The sequence below is a fragment of the Indicator indicator genome, chromosome 8 (assembly GCF_027791375.1).
Source record: "Indicator indicator isolate 239-I01 chromosome 8, UM_Iind_1.1, whole genome shotgun sequence".
In the NCBI taxonomy this organism is placed as follows: domain Eukaryota; kingdom Metazoa; phylum Chordata; class Aves; order Piciformes; family Indicatoridae; genus Indicator; species Indicator indicator.
Genome location: NC_072017.1, coordinates 28070092 through 28096463, shown reverse-complemented (window position 1 = coordinate 28096463; position 26372 = coordinate 28070092).

Sequence of the window (26372 nt, the reverse complement as noted above, 5' to 3'; positions counted from 1 at the left end):
TCCTCTTCCTCAGCTTCAAACCACTTCCCCTTCCCCTATCACTAGAAACCCTCAGGAAAAGTCCCTCTCCAGCCTTCCTGTAGGCTTCCTTCAGCTCTTTTATGCTGAGATGTTCAAAAGCATCTGTCAAAGTCAAGCTAACTCTAAACAACCACAACAATCTTGCTATCTTGTCATCAACTAGCTGATGAGTATGGAGTAGAAAGTATGGAGTCAATCAAGCCACAGGGAGGAGATGCAGCACAAGGCCCTGAAGATGGAGACTTGATGCTTTTCTTCCACTAGAAGAGCCACTGTGTGCATTGTGCAATGTCCTTGGCAAGGCTGCTGTGGGCTGGTATAAGCCACCCAGCTATGAAAGGACAGGCAGGACCTGTTCCTGCAGCCTGCTTATGGAGAGATCTACAGTCAAGATGGCCTGGTGCTGCTGCACACCTTTATGAAAGATCATCAGCTTTTAATATGGAAATGAATCTTGGTTCTTGCCCAGCTTCACGTTCACAGCCCCTCAGAGCTACAGAACTATAAGAGATGTGACAGCATTTGAAGGATGTAATGGGAAACCCTGCAGTCAAGAGGCAGGTTTGGGAAGCATATGGGCAATATCCTGCAAATCATTTCCATACAGAGCTCTTACTGCAGAGCAGAACTTGTCTATGTAACTGCAGCTTCTGTTAGCTCCTTTTCTCTTCTGCCTTCTCAAAACATCCCATCTGTCTGGCTCTCAAATTAACTGGGTGTTTTAACACAATGGGCAAAGCTCCTCCAATCTATTATCTCAAAGGGAATTTGAATAAATTAGATTTGCTGGCCTGAAGATTAACTCTTAGTTTCCTGATGTGAGCTACAGTTCTCTACAAAGCCACTTGCTACATGCCCCATGCGGAGACCACCATGAGATTTCAGGAGGTGCACACCAAGCAGCAGCACCCTGTTGGAGCAGCACAGTCCTGTTAGCCCCAAATTAATCCTGTTCCTTCCAGTTAGCACCAGCTCAATGTATTCAGAAGGCCTCTTGGCCAGTCATATTTGAATCTCATCAACTCAATTCTTTCACAAATTGGCTCAAGCTCATTTAGCTCCACTCCATTTCCATGGGGCAGTATGAGAACTTTCTCTGTCACAAGTGTCCATCTTGCTGAAGGCACCTTTAGTTAATACCTTATCCCTGGCACTTTGAGTTTTGAACAATATTTAAGTCAAAAGTAGGCAGAACTTTGTAAAGTAATGAACTCTGCAAGAGTGGAGAAGGGCTTGCTGGGACCATGCTGTCCCTGCCCGGAAGAGAAGTTTGCAATGGAGTGAAATCAAATATTTCACTGCATGCCAGTGTAGTGTAACATCCAAAGAGTCATTTCCTTGAAACAGAACCCTCCCTGTCAGAACAGACCTCTGGATCATCAAGTCCAACCTTTACTACCATTAAACCATGCCCTGTAGTGCCACATCTGCACATTTTTGAACACCTCCAGAGATGGTGACTCCAGCACCTCCCTGGACAGCCTATTCCAATGCCTGACCGCTCTTGCAGAAAAGAAATTTTTCCAGTCTAAACCTCCTCTGATGCACTTGAGGACAGTTCCTCTCATGGAACCATTAAGGTTGGAAAAGACCTCTAAGATCATCAAGCCCAACTGTCAACCCATCACTACCACTCCTTATGACACCATGTCCCAAAATGCCATGTCTACAATTGCTCCCATAACCACAAGTGCCTTCTGCTCCATGTGCCAGCACTGGTTGTAGACAGCTGCCCCAAGACTATAAAATATATCACTGTCTTTTTATCCTGTGCTGTGGGTTGCCTGACTAAGGAACGTCTCTTCCTTATGTGCAGAGTCTGGCAGAGGAAGATATTGAAGTAATTGTAACACAGTATTAAGGAACAGCTTATGCCCTAGGATGGAGGCTACAGCACATTTCCCTGCTAACCTGCAAGCTGGTTGATTTGCTTCACTACCTGACACAACCTCGAGGAGTCACCTATGGCCTGGAGCTGCAGACAGTAATTAAGTTGGTGGTGGGCTGCCCCAGGCAATCAGTAATTGCTGATTAAAGCAGGCACAGGACACTGCTGAGGCCTGGCATGCAACAAGGCTGCACAGTTGCTCTCCTCCAAACTCACACCACTGAGCAATTTTGGACACCTATCATGTGCCAGGACAGCTTCACTGTTTCCTAATCAGCTGGGGCAATTTGCACAGTCTTTGGCTGTGTCTGACATCAAACCTCATTTGATTCTGTGGTATGCTGCAATACTACTAAAGACAACCATCTTCCAAGGATGCTTTCCAGGCACATTATTCCCCTTCTTCAACAGTCTTAGCTGAAAAGGGCAACATGCAGCTCTGTGTGCTAATGAAGAGAGGCTTCTTGTACGGCCCTCAGCACACTGCTCTGCTTCTGAACAGTTCTCATCTGAACCCACCTCTGAGACAGTCAGAGGTTGATAAATAAAATGGCATCACTGAACATGAGTTTGACATGAAAGCAGGGGACTGTGTTAAGGTTGCAGATGACAACAAATTCAGTGGCAGGATAGGAAGTCTCTGCAGAGGGATCTGGACAGATTGGATTGATGGGCTGAGACCAACAGCATGAGATTCAAATGGGGTCCTGCACTTTGGTCACAACAGCCCCATGATTGCTCCAGGCTTGGGGTAGAGTGGCTGGAAACTGCCCAGTAAAAACAGACCTGGCAGTGCTGGTTAACAGTCCGCTAAGGATGAACCAGCAGTGTGCTCAGGTGGCCAAGAAGGCCAACAGCATCCTGGCCGGGATCATCAACAATGTGACCAGCAGGACCAGGGAAGAGACTGCCCCCCTGTACAAGCACTGCTGAGGCTATACCTTGAGTCCTGGGTTCAGTTTTGGGGCACCCACTACAAGAAAGACATTGAGGTGCTGGAGCAGGTTCCAGAGAAGGACAACAAAGCTGGTGAAAGGTCTGGAGAACAGGTTTGGTGAGGAGCAGCTGAGGGAACTGGGGTTTTTTAGTCTGGAAAAAAGGAGGCTGTGGGGAAACCTCATTACTGTCTACATCCCCATGAAAGGAGGTTGAAGCCAGGCAGGGCTTGCTGTTTTCATCCTAGTCTCGGGTGATGGGAGGAGAGGAAATGGCCTCAGGTTGCACTAGAGGAGGTTTAAATTGGACGTTAGGAAAAAATTATTTCCTGCAAGAGTGGTGAGGCATTGAAACAGGCTGCCCAGAGAAGTGGTGGAAGTATTAAAAAAAACAATTAGACATGACATTTCTGGCTATAGTTTAATAGCCATGGTGGTGCTGGGTTGAATGTTAGACTCTATGATCTTAGAATTTTTTCCAGCCTCAGCGAGTCTGTAATCCTATGAAGTGACAACATTTTGTCTTGTCTCATGCAATCATCTCTACATCCAGCCAGCAGAGACACAGCAATCTCAACATTAGCTAAACCTTCGACTAGCTACAACAGAGGGAAGAAACTTGTGACCTTGCTGTGTCATCTTGTGTTTCTGCTTTACAGATCACCAGTTCAGAATAGATCTCTGATAACAAAAGGCTCAGGTGAGAGAAAGACATCTCCTTCAGTCTGAAAATGGAAGTGAAGTGCCTCATGACATATTCCAAACATGTTACATTTGTATCATCAAATGCTTACCTGGAGGCAGATGGCTAGAACTGCACAGTGAGGTTCCTCCTTGCAATCTGCTGATGCTAAGAGCTGCTTCAGCCACATCCAAAAACCTCTTCAAGTCAAAGGGATTGTTTACTTCTACTGACTGCAACAGAGGTTGGGTAGGATCCAGACACTTAGGTGGTCCTTGAGCTGTCTTCTGGGTGTCTGCTGACATTCTTCTCAGGGGGGATTTGCAGCTCCTTTGGAGTTTTATTTCAGCAGTTCTGAAACAAGACAGATTTAGCTTCAATCTCCAGAAATTCATGCTACAGGAAAACCTTGACCCTGTGGAAGTGAGGGGAAATGCTGCCATTGGTAGGCATTTATCCTGGTAACTTCCACTTGCTTGACCCCCAGGAGTTTTTCTGGCTCATAAAGCTGTTCAGATTGGCCAAATGGTTCTATCAGTACCAAACAAGCAAGGTCAAAACCAAGCATCTCATCGTGCTCTTGAGATGCTTCTACAGCTCTGTAGTATGTGGAAATCAGTGATATAAGTTACCAGATGACTCCTAGTATCATGTGATAGAAGGAGAGGAATGGTTTGAAATTGCTGTGGGGGTGCTTAGAGCAAATATAAGGAAAAATTTCTTTGCTGCAAGAGTGATCAGAGATTGGAACAGGCTGCCCAGGAAGGTGGTGGAATCATCATCCCTGGAAGCATTCAAGAAATGTCTGGACATGACACTTTGGGACATGGTTTAATGGACATGGTGGTGTTAGGTTGATGGTTGGACTTGATGATCGTAAGAGATCTTTTCCAACTGAAACAATTCTATGATTCAACAATCACAGTCCTGACATGCAAGTGATATAACATACTCCACAGAATCTAAATCTTAACATTCTTTGAAGTATTATATATACACAAAAAGGTCCAACTTTATAAAGAGTCAAAATACCAAAAGGAGAATCTTCTGGGAGGGAATTTGATCTTTCACTACCTTTTCAAATAAAACTCACCCAATCTTCTAAACTGTGGCTTGAGCTACTGACCATATTTCTATGCTGTAAACACCACAGTATCACAGTACATTAGAGGCTGGAAGGGACCTCTAGAGATCATCAGGTCCAATCCCCCAGCCAAAGCAGGATCACCTAGGGTAGTCTGCACAGGAATGCATCCAGACAGGTTGTGAATGTGTCCAGAGGAGACTCCACAATTTTTCTGGGCACCCTGCTCCAGTGCTCCATCACCTTCATTGTAAAGAAGTTTCTCCTCATGTTCTCCCATCAGGACAAAGTCAATACAAAAGTCTTCCATCAGTTCATAGAACCATGGAATCGTAGAATGGTAGGGGTTGGAAGAGACCTCTGTACATCATCAAGTCTAACCCCCCTGCCAGAGCAGGATCACCTAGGGCAGGTCACACAGGAACACATCCAGAGAGGTCTTCAAAGTCTCCAGAGAAGGAGACTCCACAACCTCTCTGGGCAGCCTGCTCCAGGGCTCCAGCATCCTCACAGGAAAGTTTTTCCTCATGCTGAGGTGGAACTTCCTGGGTTCCATCTAGTGTCTACTGTCCCTCATCCTGTCAGAGGACACCATTGAAAAGAGCCTGACCCCTTCCTCTTGAAAACCACCCTTCAGATATTTATAAACATTAATAAGATCCCCTCTCAGTCTTCTCTTTCCCAAGCTAAAGTGCCCCAGATCTCTTAGCCTTTCCTCATCAGACAGATATTCCAGTCCCTTCATCATCCTCTGTTGGACTTTCTCCAGTACTTCCCTGTCCCTCTTGAACTGGGAAGCCCAGAACTGGACAAAATGCTCCAGATATGGCTTCACCAGAGAAGAGCAGAAGGGGAGGAAAACCTCCACTGACCTGCTGGCCACACTCTTCTTGATGCACCCCAGTTAACTAGATCAAAGCCTTTCTTATATTTTGCATTGGCTAGAATGAGAAATAATTATTGGCTTGTTGTTGGTTTTTTTTTTTATTATTTCTGTTGTACCAGATCTCAGAAATAAATTTCTCCTGCAAAACACAATTATTATGAAATTCCTTTGAACAATTGGATAAATGTGGTGCAATGACTTCTGTTAGTTGCTCTCCTAGCCAAGCTCTGCTACATCATTAAATGTTATTGAGTTGGGTCTGCCTTTTTACTTTGGAATTATGTGCCTGGCATTTTACTCTATGGCCATAAATGCTGGAAATGACAGTTATATAAGCATCCATCTTTTTCACTACTGTCTCCCATCAAACATTAATGGTAGGAGCTGTAATCCATTCCTCACAGTTCCAGATATCCCCATTTGCTGGGAAAAGGAACTGTAACAGAGCACTGTGACAATTGGCAGTAAGTAATTACTCTTAGAAATATTCTCAGTAAACTCAATTTGCTCCCAGAAGTCTTTTAAATTATCTCTCTTTAGAGTGTAATGTTTTTTTCCAAATGACAAGGTCACACAAAAAAAGCAAAACTCTATTTTATCTTTATCAGAGCTTTCCCCCCCACCCCCCATTAAACTGTTACAACACATAATTCCAGGCAGATAGAGATATTGTGTTTTACTGTTGGAGCCCAGGAAAGCCATAAAGCAAGCAGAGTTGTTGTTTACAGTCACAATAAATTTGCAATATCATAGAGCATTCTAGGTGAGGCAAATGCCTCTGCTAATGGCAGCTGAGATGAAAGACTTTCTTTATTTTTCCTTTGTAAAATTCACAGGGAAAATAATTTTCTTTGGAATTGAGACTAAAAAAAAAAACACCTCCTTGTGATTCAGAAAAGATGAATCACAAACTACAAACTCAGTCATATTCATAAAGGGTGAGTGTCAGGAGGATGGAGCCAGGCTCTGCTCAGTGGTGTCCACTGATAGGACCAGGGGCATTGGGTGCAAGCTGGAGCAGAGGAGGTTCCATGGGAACATAAGGAAAAACTTTTTACTGTGAAGGTGCCAGAGCCCTGGAACAGGCTGCCCAGAGAAGTTGTGAGTCTCCTTATCTGGACTCAATCAAAATGCCCCTGGATGCATTCCTGTGTGACCTGCCCCAGGTGATCCTGCTCTGGCCTAGGGGTGGGACTGGATGATCTTTCAAAGTTCCTTCCAACCCCTGATGTTCTGTGATAGCACACACCTTATCTCATCACCTTGCTTATCTGTCTTGGCAACTTAACAGCAAGAGGTTATTGAAAAGCAACACAGATTACGCAATTGACCAGCATTTAATAGAGGTCTATGATAGTTGATACTCATCTTTATAATGCCAGCTTCTGAAGCAATGCAGTTTGGAATGTATACAAAAAACATTTTTCTTACTGTTTTTCTGAAGACCACGAGAGTGTGTTGCAACATACAGGTGAGGGGTTGGCCTGCTGGAAAGCAGCCCTGTGGAGAAGGACTTTCAGGTGTTGGTGGACAAGTTCACCATGAGCCAGCAATGTGCCCTCATGATCAAGAAGGCCAATGGTCTTCTGGGGTACATTAAGAAGAGTGTAGCTAGAAGGTCAAAGGAGGCTCTCCTGCCCCTTACCCTGCCCTGGTGAGGCCTCATCTGGAGTACTGTGTCTAGTTGTGGACTCCCCAGTTCAAAAGGTCCAGGGAATGACTTGGGAGAGTCCAAAGGAAGCCACAGAGACAATGAAGGAACTGGAACATCTCTCTTGTGAGGAAAGACTGAAAGACCTCGGGCCCTTTAGCCTGGAAAAGAACAGACTTGAGAGGGGGTCTTCTCAATGCCAATCAATATCTAAAGGGTGGGGAGCAAGATGATGGGGCTGGGCTCTTTTCAGTAATGCAATGGGTACAAACTAGAACACAGGAGGTTTCATTTGAACTTACGGAAAAATTACTTTGAGGGTGCTAGAGTACTGGACAAGGCTGAGGCTGTGGAGTGTTCTTCTCTGAAGACTTTCAAAACCCACCTGGATGCATTCCTGTGCAACCTGATCTAGGTGACCCTGCTTTAGCAGAGGGGTTGGACTTGAGGATCTCTGGAGATCCTTTCCAATCCCCACCATTCTGTGATTCCATGAACTTAAAACCCAACAGCTATAAATCTGAAAAATTACAAGACTCTTCACATTTATGTGCCAAATCCTGCTATTTGGGAATGTGGCAGGAAAAGATTCCTCAGTCTAAGTCTTCACCAGAGATATCAAAATAGTTGCCATGAAGTCACACAGAACAAAAAGACAACTATAGTGCAAAATCACTTTTTTTGGACAGCATTTTGGGTAATAAAGCTGCATCTTGTAGTAATAATATTTCAGTCTAGAAGACAAGGAGGTAGAAGGCAGCTAAGGAGACTCTTGATTAAGGGTATACTTAATTTTGTTAATGTTTGAATACCCAAGCCCTCAAGAACCCATGTGCTTTCTGTCTTAAAAGCTCACTTATCCAGCACATGAAAATACTGCACCAAATCTCTTAGCAAGCATCTACCTCCAAAGCAATCCTCCAAATATTTCAGAAGATAACAAGTTACCACCATGGGAAGTGCCCAGCCCAAAGCTAGATAGGGATGGGATACATCCCTCTGCAAGCAGAGGTAAGCCCTGCTTGATCCAGAATGTACCTAAATGAATCATAGAATTGTTTCAGATGGAAAAGCCCTCTAAGATCATCAAGTCCAACCATCAGTCTAACATCACCATGGCCATTAAACCATGTCCCAAAGTGCTATGTCCACACATTTCTTGAATACCTCTAGGGATGGTGACTCCACTACCTCCCTGGGCAGCCTGGTCCAATCCCTAGCCACTCTTGCAGCAAAGAAACTTTTCCTAATCTCCAACCTAAACCTCCCCTGGCACAATTTCAGGCCATTTCCTCTCCCATCACCTGATAATAGGAAGAAGATACCAACCCTCATTTCACTCCAATGCCCTTTCAGGGAGTTGTAGAGAGCTCTCCACTCAGCCTCCTCTCCTCCAGACTAAACAATCTCAGTTGGATCTTGGAAAAGCAGGAACAATTTAGGAAGAATATATGCCCTTACAGTGAAGGGGTGGGGTTTTATTCCTTTCTTTCACAGGCATATTTTACAGGAGTGATTTGGAAGAGACTTGGAGGGAATTTAATGGGCATAGCACAAGGGCTGTCAGAAGAGTCAAGAAAGTTTCTGAACAGCACTTGCACTTTTATACCCTTTATTATCTTGCATTTGATTTGTTTCCATTTCTTTTCCTTGACAAGCACAAGATGAGACCTGCAAAAGGACAGCATCAACAGAATCATCTTACAATAAGATAAACTTTCTGGGGGAAAAAAATCTCTGAACCCTGCCAGTGAAAACAGGAGACTTCTTCTGACAAGGGCTCTTTTTATGCTGTTATATTTCTTTGCACTGCTTAATCAAGACAACACACAGAAGGAAAATGTCTAAATTAATGCTTTATAAAGACAGACCATAAAACTATCATTTTAGCTTGGGACTGGAAAGGAAGGGCTGCAAAACATCATTCAAATTGGGGATGGGGGGAAATAAATTAATAAATTAAACTACACCGAGTTGATGGGAATACTGGAGCTTCCTAAACACACAACAGCTCAGACCAAAAAAAGGCACCAAGCACTGGGTCCTTTAGGCTCCCTGTGGCTTTCTGGATTTGGGGTTTGTTCTGAATTTGAGATTTGCTGCTGTGTTTCTGAGCTAAAAAGCTCTGCTTTTCTCACAGGGGTTGACAAGGACTTGAGTAAAATCTTGCTGACACGCCATGACTGTCTCTCGCTGCTATTGTTATAGGTAGAAAATAAATTAATAGGTAGATAGATAAATATACTATCTCTTGTTTCCTTAGAGGCAGTAGTAACTGATATATATGTAGAGGGATATGCAGAGCTCTTCTTGTGGATGCAAAGCCTTAAGAAAGTTATTAATAGATAAATCTTCTCCCACAGTCTACAGTCTGATAAATCCCCTGTGAGGCATGAGAAGGCAGCTGCTTGGGCACAAAGCAGGAGCCACAGTGGAAGAAAGTGTCTTTCCTCCTCTGAGCCAAGTCTGTAAGTCATAGAATCATATAAATATTAAGGTGGAAAAACACCTTAATAGGTGTGCTGGGTGTATTAGTCTCTGTTAAAAGTCAAACCTTAGCAAAAATAACTTGAATAAATTGGGACATGAGGTATATTTCTGTGGAAAGAGAGAAATCTGACTCCCAATTATGTATGTTTATTTTTTTTAATCAGCCAGTTCTAGTTTTTTTAAAATATGTCAGGGTTTGTGGATATTCACTAAAAAAATGTACCCAAAAAAAAATAAAAAAGGGAAAGAGAACTCAGATTTTGAGTTGGCTTTGAAATGTTTGATACGACAGTAAGGAGGAGTTTAGACTGCGGTGCACACATTTGTCCCAGTTTGCTCAGCTCCTTTCCAGTCACAGAATCAAATTCTTAGCTGGTAAGAATCAAGACACCTCTATTGCTACAAGCCAAGTTTACTTCTGGAATAAAATGACACAGCTCTCTTCATGGACTTATATGGACCAGATCTGCAGGGGTGTAAACTTAAAGTCATGAAGTTACCTGATGCGGATCAGTGGTAGATTCTATTTATGACACCACGCTGTACATACTGGAGGAAAGGGATTCCATCCAGAGGGACTTGGACAGGCTTCAGAGTTGGGTCCATGCCAACATCATGAAGTTCAACAAGGCCAAGTGCAAGTCCTACACCTGGCAATCCTGAGCACAAATATAGGCTGAATGAGGAGTGGCTTGAGAGGAGCCTTGAGCAGAAGGACTTCAGAGTGTTTATTAATGAAAAATTCACCATGAGCCAGCAATGGTGGCTTGCAGCCCACAAGGCCAAACATGTACTGGGCTGCATCAAAAGCACCGAGAGCAGCAGGGGAAGTGATTCTGCCCTTGTGCTCTGCACTCCTGAGTCTTCCCCTGGAACACTGTGTCCAGTTCTGGTGGCCCCAACAGAAGAAGGACATGGAACTGCTGGAGCAAGTCCAGAGGAGGCCAAGATGATCAGAGGACTGGAGCACCTGCCCTGTGGGGACAGGCTAAGAGTTGAGACTGTTCGGGGTTGAGAAGCGAAGGCTCTGGGGAGACCTTAGAGCAGTCTTCTGGTACCTGAAGGAGGCCTACAAAAAAGGTGAGAAGGGGCTTTTCACAAGGGTTTGTAGTGGTAAGATGAGAGAGAATGAACTGAAGCTTGAGAAAGGGAGATTTAGACTGGAGATTAGGAAAATATTCTTCAGTGAGGGTGGTGAGACATTGGAAGAGACTGCCCAGCGAGGCCATGGATGACCCCTCCCTGGAGATGTTCACAGTCAGGTTGGACAGGCCTTGAGCAACTTGGTGTAGTGGAAGGTGTCCCTACCCATGGCAGGGGCATTGGAACTAGATGATCCTTAAGGTCCCTTCCAACAGAAACCACTTTATGGTTCTATGATTTGAAGTTTTATTAAACAGTCTGAACCACTGGCAAGACATTTTCACCACAGAATAGAGTATCTGAGAAGCTTTGAGCACACTGACTTGGTCAGATGTTTTCTACTATCAATCTTTGGAGGTAACTGTTAGGAGGTTGGAGTCACATGGGTGCTGGGCTCTTCTCCCCAGTAACAAGTGATATGAGGAGAGGAAATGGCCTCAAGGTTCATCAGAGAAGTTGGCTATTAGAAGAAACTTCCTGACTGAAAGGGTTCTCAAAGACTGGACAGGCTTCCCAAGGAGGTGGCTGAATCACCATCCTTGGAGGTTTCAAAGAGGTGAGATGTGGTGCTGAAGGCCATGTTTTAGCACCAGAGTTGACAGAGTTAGAGATCTGAAATATCTTTTCCAACCAAAATTATTCTATATTGTCTTGCTCCCAAACTAAACTAGAACGTTTCAAAGCACAAATGCAAACAACAAGTCCAATTTCTTTCTGCACAATGACTTTTGCTTGAGGAAAACACAGGCTTTCACCAAAACTCCACTTTTTATCAGGAAAGCACAAGGATGGAAAATTTTCAGCCTGCTCTACTAAATATCTGTGTCCTTTCATCCTGACATTTCTGCCTTGCTACTAACATTCCACAATGAGTCCTATTGATTTCCCAGGGCTAAGGGAAGTCTTTGCAGTCACTTATGTCAGTCACTAGACAGCAATGCCTGAGCCATGCCTCTCTGGGAGGGTAGCCAAGTGATGCTGAGCTCTGTAAGTCCACAAGCTAGGACTTCCCCTTTGTTTCTCTCATTTTTAAAATGAAAAGGCAAAGGTTAGCAACTCATCATTGCCTTCATTTATCCAAGCAGAAATATAATTTCTAATGCTTCTAAGAGTTTTCAGTCCATCAGGCACATCACTCCTACCTCTACAAGCTGTAAATTGAACTCAGAATAACGGTGCATTTCCATTGACTTTTTCTTAAAGCTGAGTTTCTAGCTCATAAAAGATTATCCAGAGGTCTTAGAGGATGTTCTGTAACTCCTTAAATCTTAAACATCTTCAAATCTTTTTGAATCTAAGTTCTTAAATCAAGACTGAGCACACACTTTAAGATCCTTGAGTCAGTTCAGCCACTGAACTGCTGGAGATGGCCATGAAGATGATCAGAGGGCTGGAGCACTTCTCCAGGATGAGAGAGTTCAGCCTGGAGAAGAGAAGGCTCCAGGTAGACCTTAGACTGGCCTTGTAGTACCTGAGGGAGGCTACAAGAAAGCTGGGGAGGGACTTTTTACAAGAGTTTGTAGTGATGGGATAAAGGGGAATGGATTGAAGCTTGAGGAGAGGAGATTTAGACTGGAGATTAGGAAAAAATTCTTTGCCATGAGGGTGGTGAGACACTGGAACAGGTTGCCCAGGGAAGCTGTTGATGTCCCCTCCCTGGAGGTGTTCAGGGCTAGGTTGGATGGGCCTTGAGCAACCTGATCTAGTGGGAGATGTCCCTGTCCATGGCAGGAGAGTTGAACCAAATGATATTCGAGGCCCATTCCAACCCAAACTATTCTGTAATATCTGGTAAAATTTAATGCTTAGAGGTCAGTTGAGAAGATTAGCACAATCCTTTCTGCCTTAATAATCTACAAATTTATACAATGAGCAATAAAACATAATCAAACTTTGGCTACCCTTCCCCATTCCTCTATTTGCAGTTTTTATTGCAACCCTACAGAGACATACAAATTAAAAACTTACCAAGTCTGAAATCAAAACTATTAGATGGAGAGCAAATCAAACAAACCAAATGACCCAAGCTGCTACTTTTTTTTTTTTTTTTTACTTTTCCTTTTTCCATCATCTCTTTTTTTTTTTACATATAGATCCCACTTGCAGTTTCTTAAAACCCCCGGAAAACTGAAGCTCTGTCACAACAATCCAGATTCTGCTGTCACTCTTATTTCCCACTTGCAGCACCATCACTAAACCTGCAGACATCCCTGTCCAAACAAGTCTTTTACAGAGCATTTTGTCCTCCTTTTGTCCTTCTCCCTGTTAAAATCTCCTCTAGGCTTACACTAGCTGAAGGTTGATCAGAATCTTAGAGGTGTGCTGATAACAACTAAACACAGAGAGTCCCTCCTATGGATGGTGGTTTCCATTTCAAAAGCACACAGAAAGATCACAGGCAGCTGTCACCCCTGTCCAATTTACCTCACTCAAGTTTGCTGGCACCACCAAGCTGTGAGGTGTGGAAGGGATGTCATCCAGAAGGACTTGGACAGGCTGGAGAGGTGAGCCAGTGCCAAGCTCATGAAGTTCAGCAAAGTCAAGTGCATGGTCCTGTACATGGGTCAGAGCAACCTCAAGCACAAATATAGGATGGACAGAAAGTGGATAGAGAGCAGTACTGAGAAGAAGGACTTTGGGTTGTCATTTGATGACAAACTCACCATGAGCCTGTAATGGTTGCTGGCAGCCCAGAAGACAGCTGTATGTTGGGCTGCACCAAGAGCAGTGAGAGCAGCAGGATGAGGGAGGGAATTTCCCCCCTTTACTCTGCTCTGATGAGACTCCACCTGTAGTCCTCTGATGCTCCAAACACAAGGAGGAAACAGAACTGTTGGTGCAGATCCAGAGGAGGGCCATGAAGATGATCTGATGTCTGGAACCTGTCTCCTATGAAGACAGGCTGAGAGAGTTAGTTTTGTTGGGCCTGGAAAAGAGAAGGATCTGGGGAGACTTTAGAGCAGCCTTCCAGTATTTAAAGGGGGCTGCAGGAGAGCTGGAAAGGGACTTCTTACAGAGGCATATGGTGACAGGGTGAGAGACAATGGCTTCAAATTGGAAGAAACTCAATTTAAACTGGACTTTAGGAGGAGATTCTCCACCATGAGGGTGGTGAGTCACTGGAGCAGGTTGACCTGAGAAGCAGTTGAAGCTCCAAGTCCAGTAGTGTTGAAATCCAGGTTGGATGGGGCCTTGAGCAATCTGTCCCTAGCCATGGAAGGGAAGTTGGATTAAGATGATTTTGAAGGTCCCTTCCAAATGAAACCATTCTATAATTCCATCACTCTCTGCATCAGTCAGACAAATCAGTATCTTCACAACTGTGTGATTTAGGAAAACTGCCACAGCCTGCAGTAAGCCACTGTACATCATACTGACATGGGAGAAAAACAGTTATGGGATTTCCCCCTATTTCCCAATATCCAACAGTTTGGATTCAGAAGAGTGGCCAGGCAAGAACTCACACAGCCATGTTCAAACCAATCACATAGGCTCCTTCACAAAATTCAGGGAAGATCCATTAACTCCACCAAGGCTTAATCTAGATGACACCACCACTGCTGAAAACAGATGCTGGCCCATAATCCACTACAAATGAAGCTGACCTTGTGCCTCTTCATGTTTCTTTAGCTAAGAATGGGCAAGCCATAGAAAGAGAGGAAATGGCCTCAAGTTGCACCAGGCAAAGTTTAGATTGGATCTTAGAAGAAACTTCTTCACTGAAATGGTTCTAGAAGACTGGAACAGGCTGCCCAGGAAGGTAGTTGAATCTCCATCTTGAAGCATTGAAAAAAGCAAAGATGTGGTGCTGAGGAACATGGTTTAGCACCAGACTGATGTAGTGAGGTGTACAAAAATTGAGTAGATGTGGTACTTTGGGCCATGGTCTAGTAGTCATAGAAGTGTTGGGTAGAAGGTTGGACATGATGATCTTAGAGGTCTTTTCACACCTTAGTGATTTTATGATTCTAGAACTCAATGACCTTAAAGGTCTTTTCCAAACAAAACAATTTGATGATTCTGTGATTCTATCATCATTTTAATGCCCAATATCACCCACAGAAGACCATGAACTTTGACCATAATGATACAGATTTAGCTTCTTCACATAATCTGCATCTTGACCAGCAGTCCAATCTGCTTTCTCCTCACCAGTTATATGCAGGGGTCATTAAAAAAGGGGAAGGAGAACAGGCAGTAAATTAAAGTGCAGGCAACTGAAAAGGTCAAAGCAGGATGCTTTATTGTTGTCTGTCACCCAGTGTACAGCATGTTAAAATTAATACACTGATCATTCAGGAAAACAGAAACCATCTCCAAAGTGTAGGAGAAATCAGTCAGCATCATGGACTCTACTGGAAAAGATTGCACTGGGTGTATCTCAAAAGGCCTCTACAAAGCAAGAAAAAAAATCTCTGTTCCTGTCTGCTGCCTTAAGGGATGGGAACTTGGAGAGGGAATGGGATGGGATATCTGGACATATTTTAGTAATACTGCAAATAAATCACAGAATTGTTTCATTTGTGAAAGATCTGTAAGATCATCCAGTCCAAACTTGAGCTAACCCTACAAGTCCACTGCTAAACCATGGCCCTCAGCACCACATCTCTGCCTCTGAAACACCCCCAGGGGTCAGGATTCAACAATCTCCCTGGGCAGCCTGTGCCAGCCTTTGAGAAACCTTTCAGTCAAAAACCTCCCTCTCATAGCCAACCTAAGCCATTTCCTCTTGTCCTATTACTTGTTGCTAGGCAGAAGAGACCAAACTCCACTTTATTCTACAACCTCCTTTCAGGTAGCTGTAGAGGGCAAGGTGGTCTCCCCTCAGCCTCCTCTTCTCCAAACACCCCCAGTTTCCTTAGCCACACCTCACCAGAACTTTTCTTCAGATCCTTCACCAGCTTCCTTGACCTTCTGTGCATCTGCTCCAGCACCTCAATATCTGTCTTGTACTGAGTGTCCTGCACTCATCTTCATCCGGCTGTCTTTCAACACTCACACTTCCAGCCACTCTGCCCCAGTTCTGGTGTGTTGCAATGGGGTTTTTGAGACTCAAGTGCAGGGAAAATAAAGCTCATGAAAGGAACTGTGAAATAACAAGGATTCCATTGCAGCCCAGTCACTCTCATTTAACTGAGAGAAGCTTGCCTGCTTTCAGTCCCTCAGAATGCAGCTGCTGAAGGCCGTGTCCCTTTAGTTCCACAAGCAGCTTATCAGAAATAGGGCTGGCAAGACAAAGCCTTTTTCTGGGAATTGGCTAATTTTGCATGTGACTGTTTGTGCATAGAAGCAGAGAAGAAGAATTAAGAGGGAGCTGACAGTTTTGAAATATGTTATTTGTGATCAAGTCCACCAAACACTAATGAGACACCATGTCTTGCCTGCAGCACAGTCTGATAGATTTTTTTGTCACATAATTATAAGCTTCTGTGGCAGAACATATTTCCCACAATGATTTTCTTTCGATCTATCTATCTACCTATCATGGGGGAGTGGACCAGCAATTTGCAAAAAAGCTATCTTTAAACAGTGATAAAAGATAAGTAGTGTCTAGTCTTACCATCTCTCCTGCAACCTGGTGAAATGCTCAAGCTCACTGATTCAGAATAATTCAGCCACTAAACCAAAAATAGATGTGTTCATGAACCCCTTCTCCATTCCCAAAGGGAGCAAGAGAGAGAGACTGATGGATTGGGAAAGAAACTAAACCTGCTTTACTGAAAATAATGACAATAAAATTAAACAGATACAAACAGATACAAACCAATATCAAACCCAACCCATGATGGCAATTGGTCACCATCACCACTGATGCTGTGGCAGAAGCCCCAGACTGGACTCAATGGCAGATGGCAACCGAATTCAGGAGCTGGATTTTGGTACTGGTTTATGCATCTTGTGAATCAGGATCAAAGGTGGAATGGAAAGTGTCATCCTCAGACTGGAGGGGAAGGAGGGGAAGGAGGGGAAGGAGGGGAAGGAGGGGAAGGAGGGGAAGGAGGGGAAGGAGGGGAAGGAGGGGAAGGAGGGGAAGGAGGGGAAGGAGGGGAAGGAGGGGAAGGAGGGGAAGGAGGGGAAGGAGGGGAAGGAGGGGAAGGAGGGGAAGGAGGGGAAGGAGAAGTTGACCCTGGAAATCTCTCAGATTTATACTGAATATATGGGATCCATGACATCCATGGGATGGAATCCCTGACTGGTCAGTTTAGAGTCACCTGAACTGCTCACTCCTCTCTCCAGGTGTGGCCTTTTACTCTGCACCCCCCATGGCACACAAGATGTATCAGTGCCCTTGGTCTGCACCCTAACCCTTGGCGCTAACTCTGCCCATCAATGTTCTCACTGCTAGGAGCAGCCTCTGTCTGTGACAACATTCCCTGAGCTGCAGAAAGGGACTGGGAAGCCACAGCACTGACCAGACTCAGTTCTGCTCTAGCTCAGGCTGGGACAATGCTCTTCTGCTTTTTCCTTCAGAAGGATATGGAATTTGTTTTCACTAACGCTAGATTCATTGTGGCTCCAGAACAAGAAACTGCTGTGTTTGCATGCTATAACCTCAGTCCTGTGACCAGAAAATAGTATCTCTCCTCTGAAGGGTCAAGATAGTAGAAAGGCCAGAGAAGAGACCTGTGGCTAGTGTAGCAAATATGTAGCACTGAAGTCTTACTGCTTACCTCAAAGAGCATAGAGGGCAACTCTTCAGATACACCAGGGTCTCTTCTGTCACCTGGATAGAAAAAAAAAAAAAAAAAAAAAAAGACACATTCAGACTTGTACTGTGTTGTTAAACGCGCTGCATTTTCTCATGATCTGGTCAGCTGCAGGGATGATGTGACCAAGCTCTAGTCCCCCCACAACGGGGACTCCTCTCAGCTGTCCTGTTCCAAATAGGGCAATAGCATTGGACAGCACGGCTGTGTGCCAGGACTCACCGAGCCCCAACTAACCGACCCGTCTCAAGAGCAAATACTCTGGATGTTTAACTCAGGAGAACAGCTGCCATACAACTGCTTTGGTTGGAGAACCTCTAAGTCCAACCTAATGACACCAGGGTCAAAGTACCATGGCCCCAAGTGCCATGGCCACACGTTTCTTGAACACCTCCAAGAATGGTGACTCTACCACCTCCATGGGCAGCCTGTCCCAATGACTGAGAACCCCTGCAGTGAAGAAATTCTTCCTAATATCCAACCTGAACTTCTCTTGGCACAACTTGAGGCCTTTTCCTCCTGTTCTATCCCTTGTTCCTTGCTTAAACAGACTGCCTCCAACCTCTCTACAGCCTCCTTTCAAAGCAGTTGTAGAGAGCAAGGTCTCCCTCCCCTCAGCTTTCTCTGCTCAAGACTAAACACCCCCAGTTCCCTCAGCTGGTCCTGACCAGGCCTATTCTCCAGACCCTTCACCAGCCTTGTTTCCCATCTCTGGACCCACACCAGCACCTCAATGTCCTTCTGGTAGTGAGAGGCCTAAAACTGAACCCAGTTCAGGTGCAGCAAAAAAAAGGCAACTAGCAGTGAGTGGTTTCAACCCACTGACCTCAGGTTTATAGGCCCAGCATGCTTCCACTGCGCCTCCCTGCTCCCCTTGAAAGCAGCCCCAATCTGACCGAGACACACCAGAAAGCTGAAGCAGCAGACAGATTCTGGTGGCTAAGAATATAAATCCTATAAAAGCCCTGTAAGAGACCAGACTTTCCTTGAACTCTGTTCTCAAAAAGCCTCAGAAGGCTTTTCCAGCACAGGTCATAACAATTCCCTCTTGGCCCTGTTACTATCCTCAGAAGTGAATCCAATAGGAAAATCTATGAAGTTCAGAACATTTTTTTGAGACTTTCACAAGGACTAAAGGCTCTGCAGCTTGAGCTCCTTGGCCTCTGAATGCATGCTGTATCAATCTGATAATTCCCAGAAAGGATGAGTCCTTTAAAATAGAGCACTTGATCACAGGATCACAGAATGGTAGGGCTTGGAAGGGTCCTCTGGAGATCATCTAGTCCAATCTCCCTGCTAAAGAAGGGGAACAGCTGCACCAGGCTGCACAGGAATGTGTCCAGGTTTTAAAAGCCTACAGACAAGGAGACTCCACAACCTCTCTGGGCAGCCTGGTCCAGTGCTCTGGTACCCTTTCAGTAAAGCAGTTTTACCTTAAGTTCAAGTGAAACCTCCTGTGTTACGGTTTGTACTCATGCAAGTCAGAGCACTTCCTCAGATCATCTTCAACATTTCCATGTCCTTCTTGTGTTGAGGGCACCAGAACTGGACATAGTGCTCCAGGTGGGGTCTCACAAGAACAGAGCAGAAGGGCAGGAAACCCTCCCTCAACCTGCTAGCCACACTGCTTCGGACGCAGTCCAGGATTTCTTTGGCTTTCTGGGCTGCGAGTTCACATTGCCAGATCATATTGAGTTTTTAATCCACCAATTACCATTATTAATAATTGCTGATATATTACCAATATTATCAATATTTCATGGCACTGCTGATCAACATAGTGAGCAATATAAAGCCATGATCTTTCTTGTTACTTATGATGTTTTCTGTTTTTAGTTTGAATTCCATATAGCAGGGTAACAAGGTGAGAGGCATAAGCAATATTCCTAAACAAGGGATGAACAGAAGTTGAGTAAACTGTAGAACAAACTGTTTTCATCTCTTTCCCCACCTATTTATGACCTATAAAATTGGCTTTGTTCCCCTCTGTTAAAAACATCAGCTCAGAACTTCTGTTCATTTTGCTTTGGGATTGGCAGGGGATCATTGAAAAGCTGTGAACCAAGAGGTCACAGAAAGAGGAAATCTGATGGGAAATTCTCCCAGCCTTAGCTGGGTAGAATATGGATTCAGTTCTATCCCAGCCATGAAAGCTTTGATGTCACTCCCCCAACCCTTGACATCCTTTACTTGGCTTTTTCCAGAGATTTGCAGAAAGTTACCTTTCCTGGACTGAGCAGATTACCACAGAGACACTAGGAGGGACATAATTTACAGCATTGCTTCCAACAGAACTTTGTTATTTTCTGCCAGTTGAGTTTCTTGTCAGTCTGTGACTCACTTATCTTCTTTTCCTGTTCATTAAAGCTGCCATACTTATGACTGAAACTGCTAGGAAAGGCTTTGGACTAATCAAAGTAAATCCTCTTTTCGATCTCCTTTGCATAGGCAGTTTGTTCATCAGCAGACAGCAGAGCTAGGAGCACATGGCTGGGGGAAAAGAAGAAAGAGAGTGTTTCAGATGGCTCTCAGCAATGTGATTTTTACCAGCATGTCCTATCTGTCACAACCCAATTCTCAAGGCAACCCTCGGCAGCAGGGGGACATGCTAGATTAAAAAAAAAAAAAAAGAAAAAAAATCAGTTGGAGAAAATTGAGGTGAACCAACAACAAAGAGCTGATGAGTTCAGTTTATTTAATCCAAGGAGCATTATATGAAAGCTCTTGGTCACCTCTGCCTTAAGGATGCTTGGCTGGATCGGAGGAGAGGGAAACAGAAAAAAAATGAGGGAGAAAAGAGAGCGAGATAAGAAGCAAGAAAGAAAGATAGATATCACCATCCTTGGATCCAGTGATGTCTCATGGGATTAGACCAAGTTTTTTAGTGATGAATAAACATCCAGCAAGGGCTTCTGTGGTAGATGCAACACCTGGACCCAAGATGTTACTGACCCTTAGGGTGTAGGATGGCAACTGTTGGACTTGATGATCTAAGAGGTCTTTTCCAATCTTAATTATTTTAAGATTTTTTTTTAAAAGAATTAAAAACATGATTCTGTAAGAAGCAAGGCTTTCCCACTGGGTCTGGTGGCAGAATTACATGTCTTCTGGGGTAGCTTTCTAGGTTTCTTTAGCCCGCAGGAGGGAAGAACCAGGCTTAGAAAGGACTCTGCAAAATCAGAATGAGCCCAAAATGTCTCTTTCTAGGTCAAACATCATTTCCAAATTCCAGATAGGAGATGCAAACCATCTAATCTAAAGAAGTTTTTCACTATGAGGGTGGTGAGACACTGGAATGAGTTGCCTGAAGAAGCTGTGGATGCCTTGTCCCTGGAAGTGTTTAAAACTGAGCTGGATGAGGCTTTGAGCAACCTGGTCTCATGGGAGATGTCCCTGTCCATGGCAGGGGGCTTGGAACTAGATGATCTTGAAGGTCCCTTCCAACCCAAACCATTCTATGATAATTCCTCTGGCAGCCTGTGGTGGTTTGAAACTGTCTTTTTAATTTTTCCTTGCAAAGTTCAGAACAGAGAAAGTGAAAGAATGTAAATAAGTCACTATTGGGTGTAAGAAAGCAAAATAACGATTGTTCTAAACACTTCCATTGGATAGATAGAAATGTTTAAGAACTATTACCCAAAACAAAGTAGGCATTCTGCACATTCTGCATTCAGCAGTGGGGGCAGTTGCTGGGCTGTCTGGCTGCTGTTTCTTCTTCTCTTCTGGCTGAAGATAACACGTACTGACCTTGGTAGCTAAGTTAACAACTTTCTGCTTAACTAACTCTGCTTCTCTGTCCAGGGGGGTTTGCGGGGGAAGCTCCTGGGAGAGGGAGGCCCCCTTTGGGAGGGTCCCCTTGGGGGGAAGCAAAGGGAGATCGGTTGTGCTTTTTCTGTTGATTGTATATATTTGTGAATGTTGTGAATTTTGTATATTTGTACATATTCATTGCATTTTATCTGCTTGTAAATACAGCTTTTCATTTGCTTCCAGACTGGGCTAGCCTGGTTATTGTCGGTGGGGGGGGAATTTCAGCTCACACCGACACACAGCCTTCAGAAACAGGAGTCTTTCACATCAGGACTTGGCTTCACCTGAATAATTTCAGGACAGATTAGTTGAAATCAGGGCAAATCAGAGATTTCATCTCACACCCCTCCACATCCTGTCACTTGCAGAAGGCACAACAAAGCTCTGCACACTGCTGTGTAATAAAAATTGAGCAGTCTAAAAGCCGGGCAAACCCAAAACCTGTCCACAAAAGCATTTCAGTTTTAATGAAAATAGACTGTTTAGACAAAATTCTCTATCATCAAAACAACTGACTGGAGGCTGCAAAACTGCTATAGTTTTTTTTATCATCTGAGATCTTCCCCTTCTGGAAAGCACATCTGCTGAGATAAAGGGATGGTTCTGACATGGTGATATTTTACAGCAAAGACCTACATGAAAATTTTCCATCCAAACCACTGAGGCAAACTGAGCTTTTGATTAAGCACAGTTTTCCACTGGAAGTAACCCCCCAAATGGAAATAAAAATAAAATAAATTAAATCTCTAGGGCTTTGTGATTGAAGTGCTTCAAAAGAAAAACAAAGTTTCTTCTCCTCTTCTGAAATCCCACTCTATACTGTTGGCCAAGCACCATGGTTGATCTGTGCCTCTCACTCCACACACAGGGCTGCCACCCTTCTCCGGGGGACAATCTCTAGTCACTAAGCACTGAAATTATGCTTCAGATAAGGTATCCAGAAGAGGACAGCATCTAACAGAGGGTCAGGAAGATGTCGAGGGGACTGGAGCATCTCTTTGAAAAGGAGAGCCTGAGAGACCTGAGGCTATTGAGCCAGGAGAAGAGCAGACTTGAGAGGGGATCTTCTTGCTGCTCATCAATATCTAAAGGATAGAGGTTAAGAGGTTGGGGCTGGGTTCTTCCTCAGAGGTGCCCAGTGACAGGACAAGGAGTAATGATTACAAACTAGAACAGAGGATGTTTCACTTAAATGTATGGAAAAACTTCTTTCCTGTGAGACTGGAGCAGGCTGCCCAGAGATGTTGTGGAGTCTCCTTCTCTGGAGACTTTCAAAATCCACCTGGACTCATTTCTGTGCAACCTGCTCTAGGTGAACTTGTTTTAGCAAGGGTTTGCACTAGATTACTGCTTGGTCCCTTCCAACCCCTACCACTTTGTGATGCACAACTTCAGGAAGGCAAAACTAGATATGGGGGTTCACCATCTCATGTATATTAGCATCCAGTATCTGAAGGGGGCCTAGAGGAAAGCTGGGGAGGGACTTTTTAGGATATCAGGTAGTGATAGGACTAAGGGGAATGGAATAAAGCTGGAAGTGGGGAGATTCAGGCTGGACATGAGGAAGAAGTTCTTCAGCATGAGAGTGGTGAGAGCCTGGAATGGGTTGTCCAGGGATGTGGTTGAGGCCTCATCCCTGGAGGTGTTTAAGGCCAGGCTGGATGAGGCTCTGGCCAGCTTGATGTAGTGTGAGGTGTCCCTGCCCAAGGCAGGGGGGTTGGAACTAGATGATTTTTGAGGTCCCTTCCAACCCTGACTGATTCTATGATCATTGTAGAGATGTTCAGAGCTAGCTGCAAAACTTGTTCCTCTCTTGCCCTTCTATAGTTATTCAGAATAGATGGGAGTAGGAAGTAGTGGAAAAAAGTGCTTCAAGCACCAGGAAAATGGACTGATGAAGAGGCAAAGAGCTAGTGGTAGATTTTTACAGGGTCCTGCCTTAGAGGTGGATTCAGTCATGTGCTCCTGCCTGCCTCGCATCCAGCTCACTGCACTTGAACCTAAGGCCATTTTTCCTCCTCAGTCCTCCACTCATTCATCACTCACTTCTCATGAAGATTATCTACCAAGCAACACTCCCATGTACAAAGCAATTTCATCCTGAGACGCTGTAGCTAAACCAGGAAATATTATTGTAAGGACCCTCACAAGATCTTGAGCTGAGATGTGGGTTAGCCTAACCCTGTGTGTAAGAAACCCATCTCTGGTGCCAGCATGTGTATCCTTCTCCACTACCATGGCTGACCTCTAATCAGCACTTGCAAGAGGACAGTAATCCACTTGGATCAGTCCAGCACATCAGACAGAGGACAGTACACGAACCTGGTGAAGACATTGATGGCCTCTCTGCTTCTGCTCCACTCTGTTTCACTCTGTTTTTAGCACATCACTTCCTCAACCCAGGAACTGTAAATTCTGCATAAAAGAGTACAGTGAATTATGTTTTTTTTCCTATTTCTCTTTTTTTTTTTTTTATTCAAATGAGATTCATGTTTAAACCAGACTGTGGGAAGAGGCTCAAGGTTAATTCTTTTTAAATCCAAATGTGGCTCTCTCATCCTTCATTTCAACCATGCAAAACTACCTCTGCTTGGCATTTGCTGACAGCCCTGGGCTTTATCTTCACCAACTGAGGAGCTGCTTTGGACATCCTCAGCCTGTTTTTAGTTAAGGAAGTCAACATTAACAAGACAGAAAGGGGGAGAGAGAGAGAAAGAGAGAGGGACGGAGGGGGAGAAAGACAGAGGGATGGAGGGGGGGATATGGACAAACAGACAAGTGAAATGATGATCTACTCCAGTCTACAGGGTCAGCCCATTCTGAAAGAAACACCTCTTAAATACTAAATATAGATAATACGTAGATGGCAGGTCTACCATTAACTGTTTTGTGACTGGTTTATTTGCCTGCTCCCCTTGGACATGCCCTGCTGCATTAACCCAACCCCTACACCACTATCAGCCTTTGGCCCCCAGCAGCCGGTTCTCACCCTGGTGGGTTAGCACCTTTGCATCCCTGTGCTCTCAGCAAGGGTGGCAAGATAGTGTCACATAACCAGGATGTGAGTTCTTGCTTGATGGTAACCCTTTACATCTGCCCCAGTTTGCCCAGTAAGTCTAATGAGAATGTTTTCTTAAGAGGGCAGAAATCAGACCACCTCTCCCTGGAAAGAAAAGGTCAGGGATGGGGAGCAGAGTATGCCCTCCATTTCCATGGGAACTACCAACAGAAACTGTGTGTACAGGAATGCTCTGATCACAGAGTCATAGAATGGTTTGAGTTGGAAGGGACCTTTAAAGATCATTCCAATGCCCTGACATGGACAAGGACACTTTCTACTAAATCAGCTTGCTCAAGGCGCCAGTCGACCTGGCTTTCAACACTTACAGGCTTAGAGGTTCCACAGCTTTTCTGGGCAACCTGTGCCAGTGTGTCACTACCCTCATGGGGAAGAATTTCCTTCTAAAATCTAGTCTAAATCATTTTTTCCCCAGTTTGAAGCCATTACCCCTCACCCTGTCACTCCATGTGTTTGTCAAAAGTCCCTCTCAAGCTCACCCAGAGGCCCCTTCAAATACTGGAAGGCTGCTAGAAGGTCTCCCCAGAGCCTTCTCTTCTCCAGGCTGAACAAGCCCAAATCTCTCAGCCTGTTCTCATAGAAGAGGTGCTCCAGCCCTCTGGTCACCTTCATAGACCCACTCTAACAGGTCTGCATCCCTAAATCTGTGCAACCATTGCAGCACTGAAGACGCCACAGAGGTGTGCAGTGCTGCATGTGCCAAATCCCTTACATTTAGTTCAGCAAGTGGATAGATTTGTTCTTGGCTGTCTCTACAACTCTCTGAAAGGAGGTTGGAGCCAGGTGGGTGTTGATCCCATCTCCTTAGGTTCAAGTATCCTCAAGATGCAGCAGGGGCGGTTTAAGACAGATATGAGAAGAAACTTCTTGACTGAAAGAGTTCTCAAAGACTGGAACAGGCTCCCCAGGGAGCAGGCTGAATCCCAATCCCTGGACATGTTGAAAAGACAGAGATATGTTGCTGAGGGATATGGTTTAGCATTAGCATTGGTAGACAGTGGTCAGACTCAATGATCTCGAAGGTCTTTCTCAACCAAAATGATTCTATGATTTTATAAATTAGACTACTTCTGTCATCCTCAGTTTCCCTTGTATCTGAGAAAACACAACACTTGAGAAGTCAAAGGAGAATGACTTCAAATTCTAGAAAAAGCCAGTTGAATGGCACTGTCAAGGCTCCAGAAAAATCACTGCTACAAAGAAGGTCTTGGCTCAGCCACGTGGAAAGGAGGGGAGATGATGTGCCACGTGTTTAGTGGGTTATGGCAGGGTAAACTGGGTGAGCATGCATGGATTAAGCTGTTCTAGTAATGAGTTCCCTCTTAGGTACAATCAAGCTGAGCCCAGTAAAACGAAGCTGGCCTTAAGTGTTTAGATAAACAAATGTGAGTATCTGTGCTATAATAAAAGAGCTGTTTGTCTGAGCATTATGCTTAGTCAAAGCTGAATTTATTTCTTCCCTTTCTTATTAAGAACATCATTTTAAAAATGCCAGCCTCGGGTCAGGGTTATCCTTCCAGGGTTGACCTTGTATCTGGTAATGCAGAATTCAGAATTCCTACAAAATTCCTTACTCTAGTCAATCACAGCTTTAAGCCCCCTACTCAGGCCAAGAATTTTCTATTTGTATTTTAATTAAAAAATATCTTGAGGGCATGTGAGGCTTAAATTACTTGCATAGAGAAAAATGCTTCTCTGAGAAACCTATTAGGAGATACAGCTTGATAGCAACAGAAGCCCCTCAGAATAAACAGAAGTTTAAATTATTTCTTTAAGGTAATGGAAAGGAGGGGAGATATTCCAGAGAATTTTCTTCAGCTCATTTTGGACTGTCATTTCCTGCCCTGAAGCCATGGTTGAGTTGCCTCTAAGGAGATCAAGGGAAAGCTGTTGGGGGAAGAATCAGTCACTTAGCAGAATGGTGGCAGGAACCTGTCTGTGTGTGGATCTCCACCAGTGTGGCTTTATTTAAAATGTGCAAACCTTGGATCCATGT